Source organism: Canis aureus, chromosome 10 (assembly GCF_053574225.1).
Source record: "Canis aureus isolate CA01 chromosome 10, VMU_Caureus_v.1.0, whole genome shotgun sequence".
In the NCBI taxonomy this organism is placed as follows: domain Eukaryota; kingdom Metazoa; phylum Chordata; class Mammalia; order Carnivora; family Canidae; genus Canis; species Canis aureus.
The window spans coordinates 64286367-64307071 of record NC_135620.1 but is presented as its reverse complement, the minus strand read 5'-3'; the positions used below and the strand labels follow the sequence as shown (position 1 = coordinate 64307071).

General features: G+C 45.6%; 1 protein-coding gene and 1 long non-coding RNA gene across 10 annotated transcripts in view; one reads left to right on the top strand and one right to left on the bottom strand.

Annotated features, from left to right (window-relative positions):
• ZNF462 (zinc finger protein 462) overlaps positions 1-17615 on the bottom strand; it is a 135964-nt gene extending 118349 nt beyond the window's left edge. For 3 of the 9 annotated variants that reach the window (XR_013388248.1, XM_077912806.1, XM_077912804.1), the window contains exon 1: positions 14153-14803. The gene's annotated coding sequence lies outside the window, so the exon portion shown is untranslated. Of the gene's footprint in view, positions 1-11867; positions 12439-13466; positions 13520-14152; positions 14804-16949; positions 17058-17476 lie in introns of those variants that run through there. The other 6 variants (XM_077912805.1, XM_077912808.1, XM_077912810.1 and 3 more) reach the window with 6 other exon arrangements.
• LOC144322600 (uncharacterized) lies at positions 16610-20333 on the top strand. Its single transcript, XR_013388249.1, has 3 exons — positions 16610-16721; positions 16971-17092; positions 17390-20333. It is a non-coding gene; the product is annotated as an uncharacterized LOC144322600 (long non-coding RNA).
• Positions 20334-20705: the final 372 nt, after the last annotated feature.

Here is a 20705-nt window from a genome sequence, read left to right as displayed (position 1 = left end):
AATAAACATTTGCACAGAGAAGACCAAAGCAATTCTAGGCAAGGACACGAGACAGTGCTCGAACTGGCTCAGAGCTATCCATACGAGTGAAGCTACCGAGAGGCATCTGTAATAGCACTATTTTCATTGCAATGAACTCTACTTTCTCGGACAAATAATTTTTGCCAGAATGATGCCAAACAAAAGGAACAGTAAGAACATCTTGCTTCCAAAATGCTCAAGGAAGTTCACGTTGATTAAAAATTGTTCCCCTACAACATTCCAGGGAATCTGTAGCTGCAGGGTTAGGATAGGTTTTGTTACCATGAAAATACACTATTCCAAGAGGTCACCACAGCATCATCCTCAGAAAGTTGACAGATCCTACTGAACACCCCCCATGGATACGGAGCACTGCAGGGTCCGCAGGCAGGCCGACCAGAGGTTCACAATCTGGGAAATCTCCCTGAGAATGCACAACAGCGGTGAAGACCATTCATCAGTTAAGGCAGACACGGCACCAAGTTCATCAGGCGGGACTCAAAAAATGGAGTTTAAGACCAAAGACAAAACAATTCACATCTGGCAAAGCTCTGGGAGTTCTCTACCCCAGTTTCTCTATCAGTGAGGAAGGAAGAAACTATCATTTTTCAAGTGCCCTTTCTGAACCAGGATCCTTATACACATAATATTCTATAGTCCTTATGTCAGTTCTACAGATTCGTATTATCGTCTCCCTTTCACTGGGTGGGAACTCATGGGAACAGAGAGGTTAAGTGACTTATTCAAAGTCACACAGCTAGGAAGAGACAGACACAAATTTCATCCTGTGCTCATGCAGTCCCAGAGAGTTTGCTCTACACACTACACACCACTGTCTTCCTGAAGACCCCTGCACAAAGAACTGCATGTTCACCCAGTAAGTCTGCAAAATTTGCACTCCTGATGTTTCAGCAAAAAATAAGCACCTTCTGGGATCCCTGGGTGGCGCAGCGGTTTGGCGCCTGCTTTTGGCCCAGGGCGCGATCCTGGAGACCCGGGACCGAATCCCACGTCGGGCTCCCAGTGCATGGAGCCTGCTTCTCCCTCTGCCTATGTCTCTGCCTCTCTCTCTCTCTGTGACTATCATAAAATAAAAATTAAAAAAAAAATAAGCACCTTCTCCCCAAAGAGTATACACATACATGTTTATATATATATATATAAATTTATGTTTATATACACAGATATATAAACACACACACACACACACACACACCTATAGAGAGAGAGTAATCAAGTTCCTAGTTGTTCAGACAGTTCAACTGCATTGATGTTTAGCTATGGTGTGCACATTTTAAGTGCATTATTTTTTCATATAATTGCATGTCAGAAAGGGAAAGCTGCCAAGTGACAATCTGGCCCAGTGATTCATGGTGTCACACTGACATACCCACTTCTGATACAGGTTGTTGTTTGCATTTCCTAGAAATCATTGCCTTCATTGGGGAGATAAACAGTAAACAATGTCCCAGCAATGACTCGTTCTTCCACTGAAATAGCCTAGCAGCAAATGTCATGAATTGGGGATAGGAACGTGTGGTTAATATAAAGTTAGAAGTTCTCCTTCTGTTCCTCAGACCTTAATGATCACATCGATAAGACAGTGTCTCAAACATAGATTCACTCTTTTTCACTTTAGAACTACGCCTTATAAAGTAAAGGCTCTGTTCAAATGAATCATATCAAATCTACTAAATAGGTTTCATGTGCTGAAAAAAAATCTAGCTCATTTCCGATCTTTAAGCTTCAAGACTCTGACTTGCTGATTTATTAATGTTTTGCTTTTTTTTTCTTTTACTAAATCTATTTTTCTGTAGACATCAACACTAGATATACAATATGTGCATGGTCACAGACAAAATAATGTTACTACTGATCTTTCTGCTAAAATGGAGAAAAGATGATGGGAAGGTGGCAAGTAGGGGGAAATGAAACAGGGAGGAACATCCCAGAACATGGAAATTCACCGTTCAGTAGCTGCTCCAAATAAGATCGCTAACACTTACCTATGCTGGGGTCAATTTTGATAATTGTGGTTGACGTCTAGAAACGGGGTTATGAATATAATTATCATGAAGCAGCAATTGGGCAATCACAACCTAATTAAGCCCACTGACTAGATTATCTTGTTTTTCCCCTAATAATCACGTAACATTTAACACTTGCTAATTCCGGGACCTATGGGTGATGTTCCTTCATTATTAACAAGCTACGGCCACTGGCCAGAAAAAGAATGGGTGAGTACTCAAAACCCTTGAGTCAAGCAAGGAGGAATGTCAGGGACAGCATGACATCTGTTCTTCAATGTCACGTCACTTCTCAACCCCCCCAAACTACTAATCAGAGGCAAAGCTTCAAATCAGAGAAGACGGAATGCATGAGGAGAACTTTCACACAAGTGGAAGGATGTATACAATTCTGCTCTCCTGAATGTGTGCCATTTTATGTGATCCCTACAACATGCTTTTCCACATTACGATGGACTCTGCCTTTGAAGAGGCTATTTTCTTTTGTTTTCAGTATAATGGGAGATTCCTCCACCAGGCCTAAATACATAGACCTACTACAGTTACCACCTTGGACATGCCCCAAGGGTCCCTCTGCCACCCCGCCTCTCACGTTGAGTGTATTCTCAAATTCAAAGTCCTAGCCCCAGTTGGACATCACTGCACCCACCAAGATACGCTGGCTCAATTCACCTGCACCTTCTGCAAAGCTCCTGAATAGATCTCTCCTCAAAGAATTAAGGGGAAAATTGGGGAACCAGGCTAAGAACTGGTCTTTGAGACAAGCTGGTTTGAGGGAATATCTTAGAAGGCGGGGCGCTACTGATTAGGGTCACAACAGATGTTACCTAAGGCTCTTAAATCAGAAATTCCACCTAGAGAACCACACGCTTTGGTGTAGCTCAGTGTTATTACTCTCTTCCACTGTGTAGTTATTTCGGGGGTGGGGGGTTGGTGGGGGGCTTTTCCCCCATAAAAGGCCTTTATCTAAGAAAAACAATGGTTTTGATAAGTTTGGTAGATGACAGGTAAAAATATGGGTGGATCCGTGGCCTCCTCAGTACACTTAACAAACAGGACACATACTTCTCCTCCTACAAAGGTTTTGAGTACAAATCTGTCTGGGAACAGATCACCTGAACAGATCCCGTAGCAAAGTTAAGATTTTATAAAACCACGACTACTTGTTTTGAGGTTAAAGAGTCTACTCAGCAATTAATGCCCCAACTGCCTGTCTTACAGTAAAGCTACTGTCCTGGGTATCTCAGGGATATTTGGACCTGCTCCATCCCCCTTAGTACAGCTTGTTACTCTATTAAGGGCATTTGTGGTCATCCATGAACAGCAGCTTCCTTACTGTACTGTGATGTTTCAGGGAGAGGCAAATAAAACCCAAACAATCATCATGTCTCCATGATCTAAATAGAGCAGATGGTGATCACTAAAAGGCATGGGGGATACCAGTACCCACGCTTTGAAGAGTATCTGTGCTATTTTCCAAAAATGACCATTAGACGGTGGAACTACTTTTCAAATATGTCTGTGTGGCTTTTGGAAACATGTTTCATGCTTACAGTAAAACAGAGCCAATACAGGGCACTGAGACTTTCAACAGGAGCCCTAAGAAGGGAAAAAAAAAAAAAGTAAGACCCTTCTTTACTTGGAAGGAAGGAAGGAAGGAAGGAAGGAAGGAAGGAAGGAAGGAAGGAAGGAAAGAGAAGGAAAGAAAAAGAAAGAAATGAAAGAAAGAAAGAAAGAAAGAAAGAAGGAAAGAAAGAAAGAGAGAAAAGAAAGGAAGAAAGAAAGAATCAGGCACCTGGGGGCTCAGTCAGCCAGAAAGGTAGCTCTGCCTTTCGCTCAGGTCATAATCCCAGGGTCTTGGGATCGAGTCCCACATCAGCTCCCTGCTCAGTGGGGAGTCTGTTTCTCCCTCTCCTTCCTGCTCCTGCTCTCTCTCAGAATCACGGTCTCTCTCTCAAATAAATAAATAAAATCTTAAAAAAAAAAAAAAAGTCACACAGCATAACCTTCTGCTGTAACAGGTAGGTGTTCCTTCTTAACCATCCACATGTATAACTACTTTACAATTCTGACAATACAATTTAAAAATATTTATTCTCTAAATTTCCTCTTACATGGTCTCTTGCTGTTTTTCACCATCTCCTCTATAATTCAGAAGAACCAAAACAGGGTACTCTTTAGTTAAACACACTTTTATCAAGCTATTACAGTAAGTTATATCTCTCATATCAACTAATCTACTACAATTAATTTTCCATTATGCTCAAATTCCCCTTCTAGAACACCAGGATATACTAGTGGCATAAGCAACTGGAAGAGAGAAAGCATCAGGATTATAATCTATTAGCATACTAAGCAATAACCAAGGCCAGTTCCCACCAGCAGCGGGCCAAAAGGTAGTACCCATGTGTGAACTCCGGCTCCCCATCTTCTAGCTCCAAGACCTTGGGTAAATTACTTCATCTCCCCAAACCTCAGTTTTCTCTACCAGAAGAACAGTCCCGGTACGTATTAAATGTCAAACAAATGCTACCTGGAATTAATAATGAGTCTCTCCAGGAGGAGAATCAGCATTCTGTGAAAGATCTGTGTGATATTCCTACTCTAGGGGAGTTGGCAGCCTTTTTTGATGACGCCATCATATTTATTCTCCTTATAGATGGTAGGTATTCTTACCCAAGATCAGAAGGGATAATATTCAATTGACAGCAGAAGGGGGAGACATTCCTGCAGCTGAACTGTGGCATTCAGATCAAAATGGTCTCTTCCATGAGCATCCCCTGCCCAGCTATCAATAGTCAGTACCAATTACCAGTCTTCAGAGAAGACCATGTAAGACAGAAACCAATGAAGAGAAAAAGTTTCTGGGTGATAAGTGCTTGTTATTGAAATCCTTACATAATCTCTAGCTGGCATCTAACCCTGGCCATCTTCGGGGCTACAGCCCAGTGTTCAAATTTTACCCCACACAAAGGACTCCTAGACCAGGTCCCATGTGGGTTGAATGATTGATACTCAATCGTTGACTAATTGGGCACAACAGAGGGAGGATGTAATTAGGGATTAGAATGGCTAGCCATTCTGGGCCACAAAGGCTTTATTTTGGGTTTTTAAATGCCAGGATCCAATCGACAGACCAGCCTGCGCCTCCTGGCTCTAGCAAATGGCTTAATCCCAAACTGGACTCCAGGTAGCTGTCACGGTCCACTCCTTTCCCCTCGGAAGGAAGCATGTCTTTGTTCTTCCTTCATTCCCTCTCACACCCACAGCGTAGGTAGAGAAGCTCTATGGATGAGTGTAGAGAGGACTATCGCAGTGTCTGCCCATTAATAATGCAGCGACTTTCTGCTGTGCTCTCTTCTCCACTTCGTTCATTTTCCAGGAAAATCTCCACCCAGGCTTACTTAACCAGTTCCTTCAAGCTTCCCTTTGGTCCTCCCATCAGAAAGGCTGATTTGTAGCCCTGAAGTCACATAAATGGTCTTCCAAGTTCAATTCTTTCTCTTTTTCTCTTACAGTAAGAACTGACCAAAGACTGTGGGCCTGAGCATGGATCTTCATTTTTCATGTGCAAGGAGTTCCAAATTACAGGGTCTTTTCCCACGTGCTTTATTGTTTTCTTAAAAGCAACGCCTTTCTTCTTCCTGTAGCCTCTTCCCAGTGGATAGACCTCTCCTACCTGGGCTTGGCAATCACTCCCCTGCCTCTCTCCTCCTGCTTTTCCTTCTCCCATCCAAGCGGTCTCTCCTTCCCAGCAGATTTCCACCACACAATTATGGCAATGCTTTAGCCTACTTTTCTGTTAGCTTGACAACCCTGTCTATTTCCTACTTGTGCTGATGCTACTGTTTGCTTTTCTGATGGGCTAATCCGTGTATCCTTTCAAGGCCTAACTTCCCCTACCATGATAGCAGCTGGAGCTCTAATTCACAGGTGCCTTCCAAAGCTTTTCATTAGCAATAGAAATGAGATGGTTTAGAAACCCATTTCTTAATCTGCAGGTGAGTATTGGAACCTTTGTGCAGCAAACATCTTTCAAGTATCCCACATTGTGCCACCGCACAATTATTTTCTGAGTAATAAGTACAATGTTATAGGCACATTTGTAGTGTTAAAAGGGAGAATGTTCCCTCAGAAGAAATCAGCTCCCACCCCCCACCCCCCCCACCCCCCCACCCCCCCCCCCCATCCCCCCGCCTCTGGCATTTCCCAGCTCCAGAGAGAAGCAAGCACTCAGCTGACAGGAGCAAAACTGAATAAAGGCAACTTTACCTTCTTAAATCTGAACAGGGAAGAGAAAAACTCAAAAATGTGAAGGCCTTAGCTCCTGTTCTGGTTCAACTGGCCAGATGAGGGCTTAGGGAGCGAGGTTGGCCTTCCCCAGCTGGGCTCTGTGGCAGATAAGCCTCTCCACAAATCCTGGGCTTAATTACTTCTGACACAGTTGTCTCGCCTGGGCCTCCAGCTCCTTTTGTACTCAAACCAATCTGAATCCAAAGGTAAGTCTTTGCTTACTCATCTTGGACAAATGCTTAATTTCCTACGAAGTGATCCTAAAACATTTTAATCGGGATCTACTGGTTCCTAGTAGAATTTTCCCCATCTTTCCTTGCATGGTCTTTGTGAAAAGTCTACTCGAAAGCCTGGCAAATAATTCTCTGACTTGAGCCGTCTTCATCTTCTTCGGGTATTTATTTTTTGGAACAAGGAAGTACCTACCAACCTTCCCTTCACCCTCAAGAGCAGGCTGTGTTCTTTGAATGAAGTTGGGGCTAAGATGTGGACAGGCACAGCAGAAGTATTTTATTAATATCCAGAAGCAACATGCAGGGAACTGAACAAGCAAACACATGAAAGCAAGAAAATCAATATCAAAATACCCATGACCTGGCACAAAAAGAAACCTTCCCTCCAAGAATAACTCATAAAAAAAATGTCTCCAGCTAGGAATTAGGCAAGAACGCTTTGAAGACACCAAGTCATCTGCTCACTAGGATTAAAAGACAATGCATTTGCAGGTGACCATACTCATACCCTTCTCATACCACATCACTCTACCTATCTCTTGTCTTCCCAAGACCTGAAAAAACCAACTTTGAGTTGAAGTCACACATCCAAAAGCTAAAAAGCTTATGTACGCTTTAACTGATAAGGACAGGAGCCCTTAGAAAGTAAGACAAATCTTATGATAGTATTTTTAAGCAGAAAATGTAAATCCAAAGCACTTCCAATTGACTTTCTATTTGTCAGTGTGTACAGCTCTCCAGAGACAAAGTTCAAGGGGACAAAAGATTCAAAAGAGCTTCCTAGTAAACTGCAAGTACAATCTAAATTCATAAAAATCCATTTTCCCCTCACTTGGAAACCTCTCTTCCTGGGTCTTATGAATCCAGGAGACAGTTCAGTTTGGGATTATCTTCTCTCCAATGCCCCCGCCCCCCCAACCCCAACATTTTTTTCTTCCCTCAGTACTGGCATGCAAACCATGCTGTTTTAACTTCTTTCCTGTTCTCCCAGTTCTTCTGGAACATTTTATTTTCGACAGTCAACTCATTTGGAGGAGTGCCACACTGAGGTTCAACTGTTTATAGCGTTAACTGTGTTTCTGCCAGAAGTCCACATCCAGCACTACCTTCTCCAGACTGCCTCCTGGATTAAGAATTTATGCTTTAGTTTGGAAGAAGCTTAGAAAATGTGGAAACTTCCAAACATCACTCTTTACACAAAATGACTTTCGCTTGTCCAAGAGGAATCAGAAATGGAAGTCCATTTCACCCTTCCCAAAGTACTGTCTTATCTCTCTCTCTCTCTCTCTTTCTGGTTAAATGTTCCCCGTGTTGTCAAAAACTCACTTGAAGGATGACTTCATGACTTCATTGGGGAATGGTAAATAGCTAGCCATTGATTGGCCTGCTAGCCATTGGTCTGCAAGAGAGAGAATCGGGCTCCAAGAAGATCCATGGAGCGCACATTTTTGGATGAGTCTGGAATACTGGAAAATCACCAGTAATTGTCTTTGACTGGATTTCACTCTCTTGGCCATTCATCAGTATTACAAAATGGCATCTCTGAAAGAAGCCAATTTAAATCTGTACCATGTTGCAAAATAGATCCTCTGAGTCCAATTGTGGGCACTCTGGTAAGTTGCAATAGTCCCAGACAAACCTCTAAAGAAGGGCATTCGCAAAGGACTCCCAAGCCCTGGATGACAGAACTATATAGAAGAGAGGAGGCCAGTGAAAAGAAAAGCACTTGTCCCAATCCCAATAGCTGCAACTCGACGGGAAGTTGCATGAACAAAACTGGCCTCTGGAGTGTATCAGTTCTATGAATGAAACCCTGCTCGGCCCCAACACGGTAAAGTCAACTAACAAAAACCAATACTCCTACCCCACTAGTGTTTGATTACAGAGTTTCTCAGAGAGGCTTGCACTCTGGAGAGGAGAGCTGGTGTTTCACAAACCGCTAAAATCATCGGCAATGGGGTGGTGGAAAGGGCACTGGGTTGGGAGTCAGCTGACCTGAGCGCTGGGCCTGGCTTTGTTACAACTGAACCTTCTGACCTTGGGCAAGTCACTGCACGTCTCTGTGCCAGTTTCCTCTTCAATAAAATGCCGCGGGAAGAGGAGATCTGAAGTAGATGATCTCTCTACAAAACAACTAGCTTCTCAATTAGAAGTTCTTACTATTCACCATTTACGGTGTACCATATTAGTCAACCTATTTTAGGTGATTTTTATATTAATTTCTACTGAGGAAGTAGTATTTTTGTCCATCACCCCAAAACTCTTCAGCTTAATCTAGTCACTCCCTGGAGTTCTTCAATATGACAATAAATGCCTCTTTTCTTTTTCTTTCTTATTTTTTTAAGCAACCTTCCCCAAACTAAGGCTTGTGCTATTAAAAGAGCTCAGAACTTCCCATTTCCTTGCTAGGGCTAAAATTAAACTGTCCATTCCTTAGGGCCCAACATAACATCTGCCAGATGTCTTGGCATATCACACAAGAGGAATTTTCTTCTAGCATTATCTACTCTCCTATTTTCTCATAATCAATTAATAGGTCACCAACACGCAGCTAATGTTTCTCTCCAAGCCACCAACTTCATAACTATGTGAACCTCCAAAGATACTTGCCCTCACACACACATACACACACACACACACACACACACACATACACACACAGGCTGACTTTTCTTTTTTTTTTCCTCCAGTTTGCTGGATTTGCAATGAGACCCTGGAAATATTTTCCTCCACTTCTTTTGAATTTCCTTAATTTCCACATACCAGTCATCCAATCATATACTCATGTCAGAACCTTTGCAATCTGAGCTCATTATTTATATATTTCCTAATTTGTGAATGTGGCATTGTGTAATAGCACCTCTGTTCTCCAGTGCTCTACTTGAAACATTCCGTACAGCTTTGTCAATGCTCTGTCCAATGAGTCTGATAAAGGCATATAGCACAAAGAGGATGAGTAAGGTTACTACCTTATCCAAGAACTCTCAACACCAGGAGAGAATTCGAGACAGACTAGACTCTATTAGACTCCATCACACAGAAAGCAGAACTCTTTCCAAGGCAATTTTACCATTCTTTTCTTTCAGGAAAACTGACCACAAATACTCTAGAGTCCATTAGTAGGGTTGGGTTGCTTTTCTCCTATCTTCCAGAAGACTCATTAGAAAGAAAGAACACACACACACGTGTATGTATACATGTGTGTACATACATGTATATATATATTTTTTTCTTTTTATCCAAAAGTTGTTTCCAACTCCAAGGAGTATGGAAAAAAACAAGCTCTCAGGGAATGTGGTCAATAAACTAGATGGACATAAATCTAACATGAGAAATATTATGGAATACAAAGATCCAACAAGAATCTTTCCTATGGCAATGGGCCTCAGAGCTCACATATATTTCTCCAGAATGATTTCTCTTTGTGATGTATTAGAGCTAAGGAAAAAATTTGCATAACGAGCCTCATCAACTTGCTGTCTCAAAAACAAAACAAAACAAAAAATCTCTGAGCCTTGACATCAAATGAGAATGTTCAATTTGACACTCTTCGTATTTCTTGCGTAGCACTTTATCCAAAATATTTGGCACATTTTGAATGTGTAGGTTTGGAAAAATGTAAGCAACCACATCTTTAATACTAGTGCTTCCCATGTTGATGAAGGGCATTAGAGATGAACATGTCTCTTAGGTAACCAGTTAGAACATACTCTCAAACTCCAAAATGCCTCTTAGATACCTAATTTTTTCCCTCCAGAAAAGCTCAACTCTAAGACTGTGTATAAAGACAACAAAACACTTGGTCACAAAGTAAAAAAAAATGTGGTGAGTCAAAACGCTGGACCAGCAACCAGTCTGTCAGATTTTTTTTTCCCCCACTGAAATAATTAACCGGTTGTCCTGGTATCAACAGCAACAACAAAGATATCATAGAAGTTTGCTTCAAGATCAACCTAGAATGTATTTGTTTACATACGCAAATATGGTTAATTAGATGCAAAATTATCTGGTAATTACTTTCCCAAATAACTCTCTTTATTCCGTTGCATTAGAACTTCCGAGTTTGAACAAGTAGCATCCACACATGCATTAGCAAATTTAAGTATTAACATTGACAACATCCCACTTAGGAGCAAAAGTAATGGTATCAAAAGACAACATTCAAAACTGAATAATACAAGGTATGATTCCAAGAAGAAAGATTTTTTCAAGTGCTCTTGGAGAAGCCCAGGTTTTTAATAAAGAAGCAGAGATCTGAAGAGAAGTATTTTTAAATGAGCACACACATCAACTGAAAATGTTGAAAACCATACATCTTCGTCTGCAAAAACAGGGTTTTACTTCATTGACCATGGACAATTATCAGCTAAGGAACCATGTATTTCTCCTTTCCTTTCACACTCCTCAGAAGAACAATAACCCTCAATTAATGACACAACAGTTTGGTTTGAAAAATGTGATGTTGTCATATACAGCATTGTGCATTTGCTGAATGACACTGCTACCAGCTACTCAACAGAATATAATTACATCTGGAATCTAAAACCACTTCGATATGCACAATAATACTGTAGACATAGGAACTTTACACACACACACACACACACACATCTGACACATAATGAGAAAGCAGAGCAAGAAAAAAGCTGGTGTAAGTCGCTCACCAATATGTTCCTTATTTCTGTTGAAGCTGGTACCTTTCTATGTCCCTCCTTAGTTGAAAACGAGGTCCAATCAGCCTCCTTATTAATATATTAATTGGTTCTGAATCTCCTCCAAGTTTTCATTCCACCGTGGAGGCTTCCTCACCTATCTTATCAAGAGTCCACCTAAAATTCTTCCAACATCTTCCCTCACCCTCAAGATGGCTACCTTACCTAATGGTAAAGCAACATCTTCATGGTTGGCTTTTATAAATTCCTCAAGCATTTCAGGACCGTGTCCTTTACTTGGATCAATCACGTACATTCTCTAGAACTAATCTGTGAAGAGCTCCAATCTACGTGTGTGGACTGGGGTAGGATTGGGTCCTTCCTTCAAATCATCTTCACAAAATGTCTTCCTACAGGACTACTAAATTCTCCCCAATTAAAAAGGTGAAGACACCTGGACCTAAGGTTTTCTCCACAGACACAATATTGTAAAAATTTGTTTCCATAGTGACATTGTTAAGAAGACATCTGATATTTCTGAAGACTTACAGTCCTTGAGAACAGAGAGAAAAAGAGCAGAACGAAGGGGAAGGGGGAAAACAAAGGGACTAATAGAAGGCCTTATGCACAGATGGAACAACCTGAAGAGAAATGTGGACTCTGGAGAAACTGGGGTCAGTCTTAGGAGTTCCTCTGAGATCTTGCAGGATTTGTTGCGGTTGTGGTTGCTGTTGTTGTTCTTTCCCCTTTTTGCAAGAAGTCAGCCCACACCAGACAATAAAGTCTTGCCATGCATCAAACCGTGGTGATCACCAAGCCCCAGAACTCCCCAGTCTCAGCTTAGGGCCACCACCATCTTCACAACGAGGCAACAACAATCCCCGGTGACTTTTCAGGAGACCTGGAGCTGCTTAAAAGTTGGGTGAAGACCTCGGTGGAAAACGTGTAAGGCTCTCCCTGGCCTTTCCTGAAGGAGGTCAAAACCCTTCAGGTCCACTCCCGAGAAGAAAAAAAATTTCCAAAGTTTACTTTAAAATGGAAACAAACGCCTCAATAACTTGTGAAAGCACTCCTTTGGTGGGAGAAAAACCTGAGCAGCCCTTCCAGTAAGTCCCCTGGTTCCCTTGCATAATGAATAGATGGTGAGGAACCACCACACAAGATTTCACCCTGGAAAAGAAGGAGTAGGCAGGCAAGCCTAAGCCTAAGCCTCCTCCTCCTCCTCCTCCTCCTCCTCCTCCTCCTCCAGCCATCACCAGCAGAGCTTCAAAATGGAGACATCCATAATTTTATAAACACTTCTCATCTCAGCTTTGTCTCCTGGAAACCCGCTCTCCTCCATTTTCTGGTGGAGTTACAACATGACACGGCTTACCTGACTCAGTTCCCAGCTCTCAACCCAACTAGTCACTTCCTCCCCCAAACCTGCGAGCCACCTCCAGGAACAAAACCCAGAGCAGACCAAGCAACCAACACAGACACTCAGACACAACCCCCCGGGGGAGCCCTGGGAGAAAGCCCCAACTGGTTGGTCTTTTCCCATCCCAGGCGCGTGCTTAAAAATAAAACTTTGTTTTTTCCCCCCTTTGGGTAGAGGAGGAATATAAAAGGAACTCCGGGCGGCCTCCCTCCCTCTCTTGGAGGTTAGAAGCTACAATGGAAAGAAAACGAGGGTTCCTTCAGGAAGGGTGAAAAGCCTGGAGAATGAACGTGAGAAGGAGCTTTGTGTTTTGGAGTCTGGACTGGAACCAAAGCAGACAGCTTGCAAATGGAGGACAGGGAGATAAAGAAAGGGAAAGAGAGGGGCTGCTCCAATGGGGGGCGGCTGCGGCTTCCCCTCGTGCCTGCAAGGAGGGCAGGCCCCTGGGACCCGCACCAGGAGTGGGGCGACCCCCAGGCCCCTGCCTTCTTATTCTCCCCTCCTCGGAGCCAAGCGTGTGTAATGGCTTCTCCTCTCCAGAAACCGTTGTCCTCCTCCCCCAGACGCTTCTGAACCCCCAGCCCGGAGACAGCTCCTCAGCTGCTCCCCAACCTGCGCGCGCCCCCCCCCGCACCCCCGCCCCGCGGGCCGGGCCCGCGCCCCCCAGCTCCTCGCCTCTCTGCTCCCCGGCGGCCCCGGCGGCCCCGGCGGCGGCCGCCACCCCCCGCCCCCCGCCCCCGCCACATCCCGACCCCGCATCCCAACTTCGGGGAGAGAGAGCGAGAGAGCGAGAGAGCGAGAGAGCGAGAGAGCCAAATACCTGAGCGAGAAGAGGGGGGTGCCGATCCGCACGGCTTTGCCATCGGGCTGGGGACAGGCAGACAGAGAGGGGGGCAAGGAAGGAGAGGGACAGAGCAAGAAAGAGGTCAACGCGCTCAGGTCGGGGCGGCTCGGAGCGCTCGCTCCCCGGCCCCTCGCTCGCTCCCGCCCTCCGCCCCCCTCTCCGTCCCTACTCCCGTCCCCGCGCCCGGAGCATCCGTCCTAAGCCTCCAGCTCTCTTCTCACTCATCTTGCATTTTCTCTCCTCTCTCCATAGAACTACGCGAAATTAATTAAGCCACAGCGCTCCGCTCCCCCCAGCAGAAGGAGCCGCCAGCAGGAAAAGCACAGCCACCTCCACTGCCACCACCACCACCTTCTCCTCCTCCTCCTCCTCCTCCTCCTCCTCTTCCTCCCTCGCTTCTCCTCCTCCTCCTCTTCCTCCTCCCCCTCGTGCTCTCCCTCCTCCCCCTCCTCCTCCTCCTCCTCCTCCTCCTCCTCCTCCCCTGCCCTCTCGCCGCTTCTCCTCTCCCAACAGCCAGTCCAGGCAGGGGACTTCCTCTCCTCCCCGCTCCGCCAACCCTCGTCGGCCGAATGAATGAGCGCGCCTGAGCCTCCACCGCCCCGCGCTCTGCTCCCCGGAGCACCCGGACCACCCCGGGCTGCTGCTTAATTGCAGTAACTTACAGAAGAAGCGTCCCGGCGCCGGGAGGTGTTTCGGGTTCTCCAGCCCCACCGCCTCCTTATCCTCTTTCTCTTTCTCCTCTTCCTGCTCGGGTTATTGTTGTGGAAGTTGTTTGGGAGTCTCATGTGCTTGTGCCGGGTCTCAGCAATGGAGGATCGCCATCTTCCCTGCCTTCCTCGGCTCCTCAGACTCGCTGCAGCTGCAGATGACCTGAGATATCCGTCTCTCCCTCTCCCTCTCCCTCTCTCTCCCTCCCTCCCTCTCCCTCTCACTCTCTCTCTCTCTCTCCCCTCGCTCTCTCCTCTCCTCTTCTCTCTCCTCTCCTCTCCTCCCTCTCCCTCGCGCGCTCGCTCTCTCCCTCCCTCTGTGTCTCTCTCTGAATAATGAGCAACCAGAGGGAGAGAGAAAGCAAGACCGAGGGAAGGGAGACAATCTTCTCCTGCCACACAAAACGCCGGAGCACCAGGGGGTGCGCGAAGCCTTTCTAATAACAACGACAGCGTGCGGGAGACGGGAAGAAAAAGGAAAGAAAGAAAGAAGCGAGGAAAGGGCTGGGGGAAAGAAAGGGAAGAACGATCCAAGAGCTGGAGAAGAGCAGAAGGAGACGCTGGAGGAGATGCTGAGGCTGCGGCTGCGGTCCCCCCCTCCCCCTCCCCCCTCCCCGCGCCGAACCCCAGAAGGAGGCAAGGTGGTTGCAAAGTTAAGGCTGGGACATTGTCTTTGTCGCTCAGAGCAACACAGAGCCAGGCCAGTGAGATGCAAGAGGAGGAGGTGGCGGCGGCGGCGGAGGAGGAGGAGGAGGAGGAGGTGGAGGAGGAGGAGGAGGGAGGAGGAAGAGGAGGAGAAGGAGGCAAAGGAGGAGGAGAAGGGGAAGAGGGAGATGAGACGAATAAAGACCTGCGGGGAAGGCGGTGCGAGGAGCGCGGCGGCCGGGCTGGGGCGTGCGCGCTCGCGTCCCGGAGGCGCCCGGCCGCCCTGGCCCGCGGAGGAAGCCCCCAGCGCCCACCCTGCCCGGCCGCCCCGGGCTCTCCCACCATCAGCCCGGCCCGAGGCGCCCAGCCCGGGCCCCTGGGAGCCCCTCGCACGCATCCATCGGGAGGCCAGTCTTTGCAGAGAACATAACACGGGGAACTAGAGGTTGCAAGTCTAAACCCAGATCAACCACGTGGGGCTTTTTAATCCCTTTCCAGCCTGCGGTGTGAGTATCTCCAGTGAAAAGCTCAAATTGTCCATTACTGGCACGTATTTTGAAGTCTTCTCCCCCGAAATAAAGGCGCATTGTGCATTTTATTTCTTTTCTGATATGGAAAGGGGTGGGGGGGCTGGGGGGGTAGGGAAAGAACCCATCATTCCGAGCTTCGGAACCACCACTTTATTTTCCCAACTTGTGAAATGTTTTGACGGCGCACCAAAAGGAAAAAAAAAAAAAAAAAAAAAAGAGCCTACTTAAATAACTTTACACCCTCCAGCCCCGCGTTGTTTGCACTTTCTGGCTGATCATCTAAAGGCTCGGAAAGTAACAATCAGCGCTTCTAATGATAAGGTGTCATGGTGTTGAAGACAAGAGAACCAAGATGAAGCTTTCACACCTTGAATTTTTATTTGGTGTAATTTTCCCCCAAATCGTTCTGAACTATCTCTTTTGCAAAGGGATGGGTTCCCCCCCTCCCCGCCCCTCATCCTCCACCACCAGGTCGCACGTCTCTCCTAAGGCTCTAATTTGATGGAGTGGGGCGGGGTGGGGAGGGGGACGGTCTGTGCCTACACTATAAAAAAAAAAAAAAATCAATACAGCAAGTCAGGAGCAATTGAAGTTCAAGGGCACGGGCTGGTTGTACCATTTCTATTTCTCGCTTCCTCGAGTTGGACATCACCAAGCGTCGGGAGAAACACACGGCGCGCGGGGCAGGGACCTTAATTAAAGTTTCTTTTGTCCGCGTCTGAATTGGGGGATGTTGCTGGATTCCTTTGCATTGGGGAGCGCGCATCCGGTGGAGAAGGCGCGGTGTAGAAGATCCAGGGCCAGATTGTCCTCTTTAATACTCACTCCCTGCCCACCCGCCACCCCCCCCCCCGCCCCTTCCAAACAACAGTCCGGGAGGATAGACCCATAAAGCCCTACAATAAAGGGGAGGAGGAGACGCGCGCGGAGTTGGTTCCCATCGGATAGCGGGCTTCCAGACACAGATCCCAATCCTCCTTTTCCAAGATTTTTTTTTTTTTTTTTCCTCCCCATCGTTTATTCCCGGGGCAGAATGTCTCACCCAGAGGCACGATTTCACCCCCTTCGCCGTCAACACTTCCTGCCCTTTTCTCCTCCCACTCGCACTGAAAAGCTCGGGAGCCCTAAAAGGGTGTTGATGGCGGGGGTGATGATAAATAAATAAATAAATAAATGACACTCTACGCGTGCGGCGGCGAAGAAAGGAGGAGCGGGGGGGGGGGTGGGGGGAGGGCGAGGGGAGAGGAAAAGTAGGGAGAGGAGAGCGAGGAGGAGAACGCGCGGAGGCGAAAGGGAGACGGGGAGTCAGAGAAAGAGAAGAGAAAAGGAGAAAGGAGGAGAGGAGGACGGTAAGGCTGCTCAGAACTGAAGCGCCGCTGGCTTTGTGCAGAGCGGGGAGCACTCCCTGCTCCAGGTGCCCGGCGGGACCCGGGGAAGTCCTTCTGCCCCGAGCTCCTCCCCCGCGCCCCCAGGGGTGTCCGAGCGCCGGCTGCCGCTCCCCCTCGAATTCCTCGTGGCAACCCGGGGAAGCGCGCCAGGTCTCCGCCGTCCCTACGGTGCCCCAGCTGATCAGTTACCTCTTTGTCTTTAATAAAAAGCTGACTTTCGCTGTCAAGCCCTTGCACCCGGAAAATCACCATCGTATTTCAGGGTTGGAAGCCCCTGGGACCGCTGGGTTTTGGAGGCTGTGCGGAAAAAAAAAATCTTGCTCGACGTGAAGGTACCTCCTGGGGTTGGCTGGGGGCGGGGGGGGGGGTCGGAAGTCCTGAAGACGGGGGCCGCCCTTCCCCGGGGGCAGGGTCGCTCGGAGCCCGGCGGTGGGGGGGGAGGAGGAGGAGGAGGAGGAGGAGGAGGAGGGGGGGGGCCGGGAGGAAGCGCCGAGGTCAGAGGAAACCCGGGGCTCCGGGGGCACCGAAGGGCAGCCGGCAGTCGGGGAACGAGCCCTGGGGAGGAGCCTTGTGCGGGAATGCGAGCGCGCCCCAACACGCCGCGGACCTCATAAACCCACTTGGCAAAGCCGCGGGCCGCTGGCCGACCGACTGCGGTGAACTCGAGAAATTAACCTGCGCTACGATGCACGGGGCTGCCGCCCGCTCCGACTCACCTCCAGCGACCGAGACAGAGAGCTCCCGAACCGGCCGCGGGGGGACCTGGCTCCTCCCTCCCGTCCCAGGAGAAGAGGACAAAAAGGGGAGATGGACTTGGAGATGGCCCCGCCCTTCAAACGCTCCAATCCTTGGAAACTAAACCTCCTCTCCAAGCCTCCCCGTCTACAAGGGACAAAGGCAGCGAGGAGATCCTGAGACCGATGGGTGGCTTCGGGGCTCCTCCCGAGGGGGCGTGGGGGGGGGGGGCAAGGTACGGTGGCCGAGTCTCCATTCCTAATACAGGACAGTCTTTAGAAGACCATCTTCTGCTTTAGCAGCGAATTGACTTCCCAAAGCCGGGAAGCGAACTCCTGCAAAACTCCCGCAAAGCCTTTTTGAATGTGGAAAAGCTAAATTTTCAATTAGTGATGCCACACACACACACACACATTTTTTTTCTTTTCCGACTTCTTTTGGAGTCACAAGTGCCCGAACTGTCCAACTAAAATAAAAGAAAAAAAAATTGTAACATGGTTGGGGATTAGGCTCTTTTTTTTTTTTTTTTTTTTTAATTGGGGGCAGTTTTCTTTCAAATGATAGGAAAGCAACTGGGAAAATTAAAAAAAAAAAAGGTGGGTCAAGTCAAGGAAAGAGCGCTGTGGCTGCAGGTTTTAGAGAAAACCTTGATAAAGTTGGCACTTGAGTAACCGTAATTATGCTTTGCCATTAGCGGACAATTAAGATAACAGGAGAAAGTTCTCACCTCCTGCTATGTCATTCCTTCAGAATATTCATAAGGATAATGCAAGGCTCCTTGGTGGAGTTATCCTCCTCCTCTAGGAAGGTTAGTTTCTCAATTTTTTGCATTAAAAATGGAAAAGTTTAGGTTTTGTACACAGCCAGCAATGTGAGGGAAGTCTCATGGGGACATGGGGACTGCGTGAAATTTGCCTTTTGTTACCCTATCCCATGCCACTGTGCCCTGGAGTCATACAGGATTTCAAGATTTTATTAATGTTCATAAGGAAATATGAATATGTTGGAAGTCTGGACTTTCTTCTCCCTTATCATGGGTGACTGGCATACAGGCTCCTCATAAAGGGAAATTATGGCTCATCAAAAGACTGACTTTATGAGCATTAACAGAATAATAAATCTTGCTATTTTAGTTCAAGAAACAGTGGAGTCCTATAATTAGAGTGACCCATGCAAATATGATCCACTTATGTGCCCACCTCTAGCAGGATAGGGGTAGCCTATAAATCATTTTGGGCTTTAAAGGTTTAGGAAAGGAAGGCACCCAGATCTCTCAAAGAAAAGCGTTTATGGCAGGAAAAGGGCCTTCTGTCACCTGCAGGAAGGAATCATGGAAAGAAGGAAGACTTGGTCCAGAGGCTACATTAAAAAGACAGAATTTCAACTGAAACCAGTTATTCACTCATTGTTACAATATTTACATTATATAAAAAAAGGGAAAGTCCTCCTTCCTGAAAACTATACAAAAAAACAAAACAAAAATCCAGTTTATAACCCCACTTTCCAAATTCCAGCTGGAAAACTGTTCATGCTGATGATTTTAGCAAAACAAAGACCAAATGAACGGAATATGGCTTTTTCAGAAGTCTCAATTATTCCACCTTTAAACATTTGACCATATTGTGACAGACCTCTTGAACTTGGTGGTATTTTCCTGCCTGTGTAAAACTCCTTTACCGAGCGGTTCAATACAGTCTTTTACTATTTGAGTTTCTGACTTTCAAAGGGTTGCTCCCAATCCTTGATATCTTTTACTCTTGTTGGAAATTACTCAGTCCTTAAAAAGTTTTTTGTTTTTCTGAAAACTTCAAATTCGGTGATTATGGATCCACCAAATATCCAAAACGTGAAGTCGCTAGCGCCTTACTCAGCCCTTACCGGAAAATCAATATATTCTCATAAACCCATATCCAAATATACATAACTAGTTGACTAGTGTCCATGCCTCTGGAGGAGTGACTAAAAGACAACAAAGGTGGATAATTCATGGTTCTGAACAGCTCTCAAAAGAAGAGAAATTGCAATAACTTATATTAAACTTACTCCTTATGAATCTTTGTATATATACCTTTGGATACCAGAAAGGAATAGCAATGTTCTAAAATTCCAAAACAAAAAAACAAAAACAAAACTTTCTGCCATAGGTAAAAGTTAAATTTACAGTTCTATCAAGCTAGTTACTATAACATAGAACATTCATGTGTAAGATCATTCAATCGTTGAATAGCTGTTTAGCAACTACAATGTGCCACACTCAGAGCCGAATATTAGGGATGCAAAGATGAATGAGAGATGATAGGTTAGAATCTCAGTGCATGATCTCCTTGCTGAGCCATTAGCTTTAAAATCACATTATTTATAGAACTTTAGTTTGGTTTTTGTTTTTGTTTTTTTAACTTTCTCAAAATCAATACAGGGATTTAGCCAATTTGGAGACTTTGACTTGAACATTTCTGCTCCTATTTTGGAGTTATTGAGAGGTAATATTTTGTTAAAGTAAAATTTTGGGACTTCATTTTAAAGCCAGTATCCTGTCAAATTCATATTTTTACAAGAACTTCTTTATAGAGCGGATCTTTTTAGGAAAGAGAGCAACCTTGGCTCAACTATGATTAGATTAACCAAAATTCAGAAGAAAAAGACTCAACTGAAAGATTGCCCATTTGTTGAAGCATCCTCTTCCAGCAGAAAGACCAGTATTTCCAGATTCCTGCTACTGAAACTAAAGCTCAGAGAGGGGACATGACTTGGTCAGGACCACAGAGCTGGTCAGAGACAGTCAGCTCTAGAAGCTATGCCTCTATGGCATTTTCCCAAAGTTCTCTTCTTATATCACTTTCAAGATTTTTTTTTTTTTACATATTGCCATATTATTTACTTAATATATATTATTTTTAAATTAATAAAAATAATTTAGCTTTATCAAAAGCAATAACACCCATGATACCATAGGTCTGATGGGCTATTTATATACACATCTTCAACACATATCAAAGTAAATATATTATTAAAATTAAAAGAACAGAAAAACGTTTGGATTAAAGCACAGTCTGATAGTATACATGCCAAACTGTTAATGGAGAAGTGGCAAAGAAAATGTTTTTTGAGCTATTTTTGTGTGTACAAACATGAATCCACTTTTCAGTTTGAAAAGTAAAAAAAAAAAAAAAAAAAATAATAATAATAATAATAATAATAATAAGGTCTAGC